Genomic DNA, 9,156 nt, shown 5'->3' on the forward strand with positions numbered 1-9,156 from the left:
TGGTCTTGCCCAAGCAAGAAGGTAATATGCAATTTCACAGATCACATACCTGGCGGTACCCAGGGCCATTTTTTAACACTAAAAGTGAGCAAATAAAAAAATACAAATTTTAGGCCCTGGCCGGGTGGCTCAGTGGTAGAGCACTGGCCTGGCGTGCAGGAGTCCGGGTTCAATTCCCGGCCAGGGCACACAAGAGAAGTGCCCATCTGCTTCTCCACCCCTCCCCCTCTCCTTCCTCTCTGTCTCTCTCTTCCCCTCCTGTAGCCAAGGCTCCATTGAAGCAAAGTTGGCCCAGGTGCTGAGGATGGCTCTGTGGCCTTTGCCTCAGGTGCTAGAATGGCTCTGGTTGCAACAGAGTGACGCCCCAGATGAACAGAGTATCGCCCCCTGGTGGGCATGCTGGGTGGATTCCGGTAGGGTGTATGTGGGAGTCTGTCTGACTGCCTCCCCGTTTCCAACTTCAGAAAAAAAAAACAAATTTTACAAACTCATTTGCCCAACACTCATCTTTGGGAAGTATTCATGGACAGCCACAACTATAAAAGATGAGGAAATGTAAGAATTATTTCAGTTTTACAATTTGGTTACTTTATAAGTGGTGTCTTTTAGGAAAATTGCACTTTTAATTGCTGCTGTTATGGAGAAATGCAAGCTATGTTTACATTTTGTTCTTATATCCAGTCACCTTGCTAATCCTTCACTAATTCTAATTAACTTGCAATGTTTTACAGGTTGATATCGGCAGTTCTAATTTATTCATTGTTATTGTTATATGATGTTTTATTTTCTAATTATATCACACAAGAATCCATTCTTATGTTGATGCACATTTGGTAGTTTAGTCTCCTCTTCCTCCTTCTCTGCTATGTTACATAATAATGCAACTATACAAATTTTAGTACATGTGCCTTTGTGAACATGTGTGATTTTCCTTTTCCAAGATATGCCAGTGGGTGGAACTACTGGATTGTAGAGATTCAGATACCACTTATGCACAATTCATTGCCTGTTGGCCTGACCTGTTTTTCCCGTTATTGCTATGGCAACCAACCTCTGAGGGAGCTCCCAGTGACTTTGCATAGGCATTCCCTCTTGTCTGCGCTGCCTGCCTCTTGCCACCAACCCAAGATGAGGCAAGGGACACTGCAGACCCTTGCTCAATGTCCATGAGTGTACAACCGTGAAGTATGGGAAGTTAATGGCCCATGGACCAAACCTTTGGCGCTGCAATGTAGGAGTCAGCAGATAAGCAGTCCTCTTCCTCCCCCTGGGCTATCTGCCCTCTGGTACAGCTGCTTTCTCCTCATGGAGCAGCCAGTAGCATCCCTTGCTGGTCTCTCTTTCCCTGCCTCACTCTGGTCCCTTCTGAGAGGCTACTTGTCCCTTAGGGGTGGAGTAGGATGGGGGAGTGAAGTAGAGCCTGCGTGGTTCTCCGCCCTGCCTCCTGGGTATTTCTAGCGTAGTGGGCTGGGAGGAGCGTGGAAGGGCTCTGGGGAGACTACTCACAATCAGTTGAGGTTTGGGGGCTTAGATGACTCACTCTGTGAATGCTGTGCACAGGACTGTATTGACATCTGGGCTTCAGCTTCGAGTTCTGACTAGACAAAGTTGGTGCTCACAGAGATCCTACTTTAGGGGTTGGTTTGGAGCATTGACAGTTAACCAGGGTATAGGATTGTCTGACCACTGTGCTAAACGACTGAAACTAACACCGAGCAACAGTGAATGTAAGCCGCAATTGGAAAAAATAAATGATGGCAGTTACTTGTTAAAAAAAATAAAACTTATGAATTGTTCAAGAAAAATCAACCTGGGATTTAGTTGTATGTTCAGCATCAGGAGGTAAAGGTGGATGTGACCTGGCTGCCCATTAGCAGCTTGAATTAATAAATAGTGTTGGGGCAGCTGGCTTACCAAGCCCTGATTCTGCCTGCTTTAAAGTTGATATTATTTGCTGATGGAGTGGGTTGTGTTATAGTCTATGGTATAATCATTTATGGTATATATATATTTATTAAAAACTTATTCTTGCAAGATACTGTTCTAAGTGCTTTAAAAAATTGAGTAATTTCATTCTTATATCAAGTCTCTCATTAAGAAATATTGCTATCCCATTTTATGGATGAGGAAATTAAGGCACAGAGAGGTTGAATATGTACCTCCAACCCCACCGTGGTTTGAGCCCCATTTTAACCCCGTAAGTCTACACTTAGGCCTGTCGTGCTCTTGGCCGCTTTGCTGTGTTGGTTCTCTGGTCAGTGAGTTGCTCTTTCTCTCTTTCCCTCCCTCCTTCCCTTCTTTCTTTCCTTCCTTCTGTCTTTCCTTCTTTCTTTTCTTTTTTTTTTCTGGTTACATTTGTTGAGGTATGATTAACACATGGTTATATTCCATTATTACATAATGAACAAATGGTTAATTATCTCATAATCAAGGCACATACATTTTCGTTACTACAAAAGTTCCGTGTCTTTTCCTCCACCCCCCAGCCTCTGGCAACCATTGATCTTTTCTCTGTCACTGTGGTTTTGCTTTTTGGAGAATGACACATGAACAGAATCAAAAGTATGTCACCTTTTGAGTTGCTTTCTCTCACTGAGCACAAAGCACAGGAATTTCATCCATGTTGTTGCATGTATTAGTAGTTTGTTTCTGTTTACGACTGAGAGGTGCTCCATTGTATGAATGTTTAACAGCTTGTTTATTTACCACTTGATGGATTTTCTTTTTTAGTTTTTGTTGATTATGTATAAAGCTGCTATAAGTATTTGCCCACAGATATTTCTCTGAACATACATTTCCGTTTTCTTGGTTCAATATGTAGGAGTGGGATAAGCAAATATTAAACTTTATAAGAAAGAGCCAAACTGCTTTTTCAAAAAGCTGTACCATTTTGTGTTTTCACCAGCAATGTATGTTCTTGTCAGCTGCTTTACATCTTTTTCAGCACTTGGTATAGTCAGGTTAAAAACAATATAGCCAGTCTAATAGATGTGTAGTGGTGTCCCGTCATGGTTTCAACAGGCATGGCCCTCATGACTAATGATGCTGACCACGTTTCCACGGGCTTGTTTGCTATCTGTGTGTTTTCTTTGGAATGCTTCTCTGAAGATAAAATTTCATTTTCATCTTCTATGTGTACTAAAAAAGACCATTAATTCCAACACTACAAATGAATATTCACATAAAATTTAAAATGTGTATTTCTGGTCATTATGAAAGATGCAGACTAGTGTGTAGTAGGTAGGGACAGGAGCAGGGTTCCAACTGCAGCTTGGGAACTTACTAGCCAGTCCCCCTCTATCACAGTAGAGGACAAGCACATCTGGAGAGTGTGTTTTGACTGCATAGTTAGCAGGGCAGCAATTGGAAGAGCTTGACAATACTCTATGAAACGCCAACTCAAAGATGAAAATTCTCAATAATTTCCAGACCTGCTTTGGCATCTAGAAAAGAATAATAGCTGTTTCTTCACTGACCCATCCTGCCAGAACTCAGATACTTCTTGAAGGGCCTAGTATGATGTTTAAAACATGCACGGTATTAAACAAATGTGCAAACGACTTTGCAACTTGAAAACAACTTTCAGTGAATAGACACCATTTTAATTAGGTGGAAATATGTCTGTCTTTTGTTGGTACAGCTCAACACTGACTCTCTTTTCTGATAGGACATTGTGATGTTATAAAATTGTAATTGGTTGGTTGAGTGAATCTTTGGGCAAATAAATTTAAACCCAATTTAATTTAATGCTATGAAACAGCTTTAGCTATTGGTGCTGGTGATCACCAAAGCAAGACTCCTTCCTGTTCTTAAGTTGAGGGGAGGATACATATGTAATAACTCAGCAAGGCCACCGAGGGGAGCCATTTCCACAGCAAAGACAGAGATGGGAATGGGAGTTTGTTCAGGATCCAACTTCAACTTCAGGGTATAGAAATAAAATTACTTATGCACAGGTCTTCAGATTCCTAAAAGCACTATAATTTTATACTCATCAGACAAAACCATGTTAAAAAAGGCAATACAAACATTTAGCTGCACTAATTTGAAATGAAAGTCCCAGAGTAGGTAAAGAACTTTCTTTCCACCTCTTAGTACTACTCCCTTCAGAAAAATCCAGCGCCAAATAAAAGTCTGTTTTAGGTGACAATAGCATTAAGTGTTTATTAAGGGCTTGCTATGTGCTAAGTTGGTTATTAGTAATGACTTATTTATCCTCATAGTGTTCCGATAAAGTTGGAAATAAGTATCACCATCCTCATTTCATAGTTGGGAAACAGAGGCACGGAGCAAAGTGAACTGCCCAAGGTCACTGAGCTAATGAGAGGCAGGCAATCTGGCTCTAGGAGCCACAGCCTTTCACTTCACTGTGCTGCTTTTCAATAGGAGAGTCCATAGCCTTAGCCGAGTGAGTGACGAATGAATGAAGGAAAGAGTGAGCAATACAGTGAAATACGGTAGTCTGGGTGATGCTTCCAGTAGTCAGAATTACAATAGAAGTATTTTCACTTGAGACCTAGTGAGAAAAGTCAAAGTAGAAAAGTTGCACGAATATAGTACTAATGTCAAAATAAAGACAAACTTGTTTCGAATATACTTTAATATTGAATACTTGGTCAAAAGTCCTTAAGGATAATGATTTTTAGGATGTAGAAGGAGGTTTTGACCCAGCTGAAGTGAACACAGGCATCAGAAATGCAATTCAATGAAAAACATGCTGTGCTGTATTAAGTCGAACTTTATTATGGTTTCATCGCTCTCTGTTTTATTAACATTTCCAAACTTGCCTCATCTTCCTGGCCTGTCTTTAAAAGTTTTTTCTCCCCTCTTTTATTTCCGTTTTTGCAGCTGTTTTCAAATACTTGGACTTTGCCATATTTTCTTGGCTTTAATGATATGTGAACCCCAATTTGCCTGGTGTTAGAAGAGCTCTTACAGAAAAATCCAAAAACTTAAACAGTTAGGGAAGTTTCCCCTGACCTAAAATGATTTCTACCCTGCTATATTCAACACATAAAATACCAAAGATGAAAAAAATAAGTGAATCATTTATAATCCAAGAGAGAGGGGAACAAATCTTAAAAATATCTGACATAGAGACCGAGAGATGTACTTCAAGGTCCTTGGAGGAGCTCATGACCCTTAGCACCTCCACATTATTTTCTTGGGGAAAACACACACACACACACACACACACACACACACACACACACACACACACACACACACATACACACACACAGAGTAATTTAGTAGAAAAATTGACTTACAGAGACTATCTGCTTTGCCAGGGAAGCGAGAGAACCCTATTTTATCATCCTTGTGACTCATCTCTTTTCCTTAGATCTGTAAAGATTGTTATGAAACTTATCAAATATTCCTTAGGAATAAAAACCAATGTTTGTAATTAATTTATAAGGCAGAAGTTAATTAACACAAACAATTAAATATAATTTTAACTTCAAGGTGCTATAAAAAAGACATTTGCCATAAAAGATCTGCCTGTTTGCAGGTGACAGTGGTTTATCTAGAAGCCTTCCTGGGCCCTCTCCTGTTCTTCGTTTTAGTTTGGAATAAGAAAGACAGTTTTGGAGTTATGGTCAACTGCTTGGCCATCTGGCTGAATGGTGCAAGGAAAGTGACCTTTCTTTGATCCCAGATTGATTTAACTACATGAAGGGCTTGAAAGACCAGAAGGGGATCCCAGGCCAAAGGGAGTCTAGGAAAGCAGGGAAACCAGAGCTCAGTCAGGTCCCAGAGATGGTGGGGGTTCAGCCACAGAGTGCTGGGATTCCTAACTAGAGAACCCACATCTGTCATTAAGTTCCAGAGGAACTGGGGGTCTGGGCGGGTGAAAGAAGCCACCCAGAGCAGGGTCTGTGCAGCCACAAGCACAAAACGAGGGCTGGAGAGCACAGGCAAGAGCAAAGAGTGACTAAGAAACTGCTTCTGAGGGCCCTCGGGCCACTGCTTGGAGAATTGCATACTTGCCACATGTCCCACAGAGAGGTCAGATCCATTCAAGTACATGGTTGGCTTGAAACCACAAAGGCAAGGGGGAATAAAACCCACATCCAACTATGTTTTAAAAAAGTCTTCCTGGTAAATGGCATTTAAGGAAAAAATTAAAACACTCACTCTTAACAGTTTAACCCTTAATATATGGATGGAGGGAAAGGGGTGAGGCAAGGAGTAGTTTGGGTGGTAAAGTCTCACCCATATTTGCTGTCTCACCAGGAACTCTCTCTCATGGCCCCAACAGTTGTTTCATCTCTCTTCTTTCCTTACTTTCCCCCCTCCAACCATTTGCTGGGGGCTGGTGATGACTCAGAACCAGGGTTTTCCAAAGCCCACGACTGGGTAGGTAGTTCGGAGGAAGGGCTGGGGAAACCCTTACCTGGAAGTAAAAGTACGCTTCTTCGTTGTATTTTTCAGCTACAGTTCACACGCAGTGCTATTCCGTGTTGGTCTTAAAGGACCGTGCTGCTTTTGTCCCCTTGCACATTGCGTGGGTGAATGATGGCCCCCACAGGGTTCTGTGTCAGCTTGGCTGGGCCACAGTGCTCATATTTGCTCAAACAGTATTCTAGATGTTTCTGTACAGGTGTGTTCTTTGGATGAGATTAACATTAAAATCAGTGGTTCTTAGGTAAATATGTTCCCAAAGAAACATATTTTGGTAGACAGTATCCCAACAATGTTTCTTTGGGAGCCCAATATGTGGATGTTCACCTGACACTGACCCACACCCCTTCCTTCCTTAGGAGAAGGATCATATATATATATATATATATTGCATTTTGATGGAACTTACTTTTTCAAGAAAAAGGATGAAGAGGTACATCAGTACAGTACTTGGACTGCCTGCTCATCACACTGGGATCCTGAGGAAGGTGTGGCATGTGCCAGGATGCCGCTGTGTCCAGGAGCATCGGAACACTCATTGTGCTTTCTTTTAAGTCCTTTGTCTGGACCACTCTAATGCCTATTTCTGAAAATGGAAATGCAATTTATTTTCCCCCTTACTGTATTTTTGCTTTAAGAGAATGAAATGCAGTATCTTCCTGCCCCAAACCTCCTGGAAAACTTGGATAGTAAATCTTCTAGACTCTCTAGGAAAGGGAAACTGGTTTTGCTTGGGGGAAGTTTCTGGGTCTAATGGGTCAGGAACTCTAGCGTGAAAGAAGTAGATGATAGGTGGGCTTGAGATACATGACTTTGGATGTCGGACATGCTCTCTAAGTCAAAGTGAGGGCAGAGGATGGCAGAGAAGAAGGAGGGGAATTAGGCAGCAGATCTGAGAGAAGCTGCCCAAGGACTAAGGATTCTCAGCCTGGGGGACTTACATAGGTATATAACTTAACCAAAGAATATCATCAATGATGGAGTATGTTGCCACTTTTATAACTCTCAATGAACCATGCCTTCCAGTATTCACACACGTGTGTTGTCTCTTCCTCTTGATCTGATCTGGGCTTGTCAGTTGCTTTAACCAGTAGAATGGTGCCCAGGTGCCATAGTGCCAATTGTGGACTTTAGTTTTAAGAAGGTCTGGGCCCTTCTCGGGGCATAATGGGTAGCAAGATGGCATCTGCTAGGAAGGTGTTTCAGCTATCAAGCCACATGCTCTATTAATAATATGCCCTGACAGAAGAGACAATCCTAAACTCATGTATCAGAAGTTTTGAGATCAGCACGACTACCATCTCACTTTTCTTCAGTTTCACAGCATTCTAAGGGAAGTCAGTACTCAGACTGGCTGAGGCTCCGGGGTCCACCAGATACTGCAGAAATAATACAAACATTACCTCAGATATATGGAAGGAAACCTGTGTCTCAAAAAGAAAGAAAATTTATTCCAAGTGGAGGTCCAGAAGAAGCTCTGACAATGTGGTTGCTGTTTGTAATCAGACAAAAGAATAGTGTTTTTAATAAAGGACATCCAAACTAACAAATCAGAAGCTATACAGTAAACAACTTTAATAAATATGCTTTTTAAAAAAGAAATATAGAAAATTTGGATGGAAACTTCTATTTCCTAATTTATACATCTTGGTCAGCTTCTCTACAAGCTTGCCTAATTGTTTATATATTTTATACTTAGTAAAGTACACATAAAAAAAAGTTCTGGTAGTTACCATTGTGTGTTCTTGGGTTCCTTAAGCCACTGTATAATAAATCTGAACACCCTTCTGGAGAGACCACGTGGAGAGGTTGTGTGGCGAGGCTGTGTGGGGAGGGAGAAGCCCTGAGGTTACACGGAGAAGACCAAAGAACCCAGCTGACAGTGCGAACTGAGGCCACAACCTATGACCCCAGTCAAGTGGCTCATCCATCTTCCAACCGTTCGAGCCATTCTCATGGAAGCACCAGAATTATGAGAGAAGAAACCCCAACAGACATCACATGGAACTGAGAGAAGCCACCCCCTTGTGCCCTGTCTGAATTCCTAACCACAGACTCATGAGAAATAATACAAAGTTTGTTGGTATAGGCCAGCCTCTAAATTTTGAGTAGTCTGTTCCACAGCAGTTGACAACCCAAACAAGTTGTACTGTTTGCATGCCCAGAGAAACCGAGGCTTCCTTTGCGGCTGGCCTACCCCCTTTTACTTGATCCCAGCTCCATAGATCCAGGTAAAAACTTTACTTCACCTGCATCCAGCACCTCACCTAGCAGTAGTGATGCTGTGGGCGTTACATAATACCTTCCTGGTTACCCAATCTGAAAAATCACACCTTCCGCTACTCCTCCTTGGGATCCTCATGAGCCCAGACAAGTGAGGGTAGAAGAAACTTGGATATCTAGTGGGAGAGTGTAATGGTTAATTTTATACCAGCTTGGCTGGGCCATGATGACCAGATATTTGGTCAAACACTATTCTGGATGTTTCTGTACTGGTGTTCTTTGGATGACATTAACATTAAAATTATTGGTCTTTGGTTAGAGCAGATTGCCCTCCATAATGTGGGTGGGCCTCATCCAATCAGTTGAAGACCTTAATAGAATAAAAACTGACCTCTCTAGAACAAGGAGAAATTTTGTCTGTAGAAAGCTTTCAGACTTGAACTGCAACCCTTCCTTTAGTCTCCAGCCTGGTGGGGGATTTTGGACTCGCTAAACTCTTCCACAATCGTGTGAGCCAATTCCTTAAAA

The 9,156-nt window shown here is 41.8% G+C and overlaps 1 pseudogene; it reads left to right on the plus strand.

Annotated features, from left to right (window-relative positions):
• Window positions 1-7,572: 7,572 nt before the first annotated feature.
• On the plus strand, window positions 7,573-7,951 carry LOC136391294 (alpha-ketoglutarate dehydrogenase component 4 pseudogene; annotated as a pseudogene).
• The last annotated feature ends 1,205 nt before the right edge of the window (window positions 7,952-9,156 follow it).

The sequence above is a fragment of the Saccopteryx leptura genome, chromosome 2 (assembly GCF_036850995.1).
Source record: "Saccopteryx leptura isolate mSacLep1 chromosome 2, mSacLep1_pri_phased_curated, whole genome shotgun sequence".
NCBI classification, from domain to species: domain Eukaryota; kingdom Metazoa; phylum Chordata; class Mammalia; order Chiroptera; family Emballonuridae; genus Saccopteryx; species Saccopteryx leptura.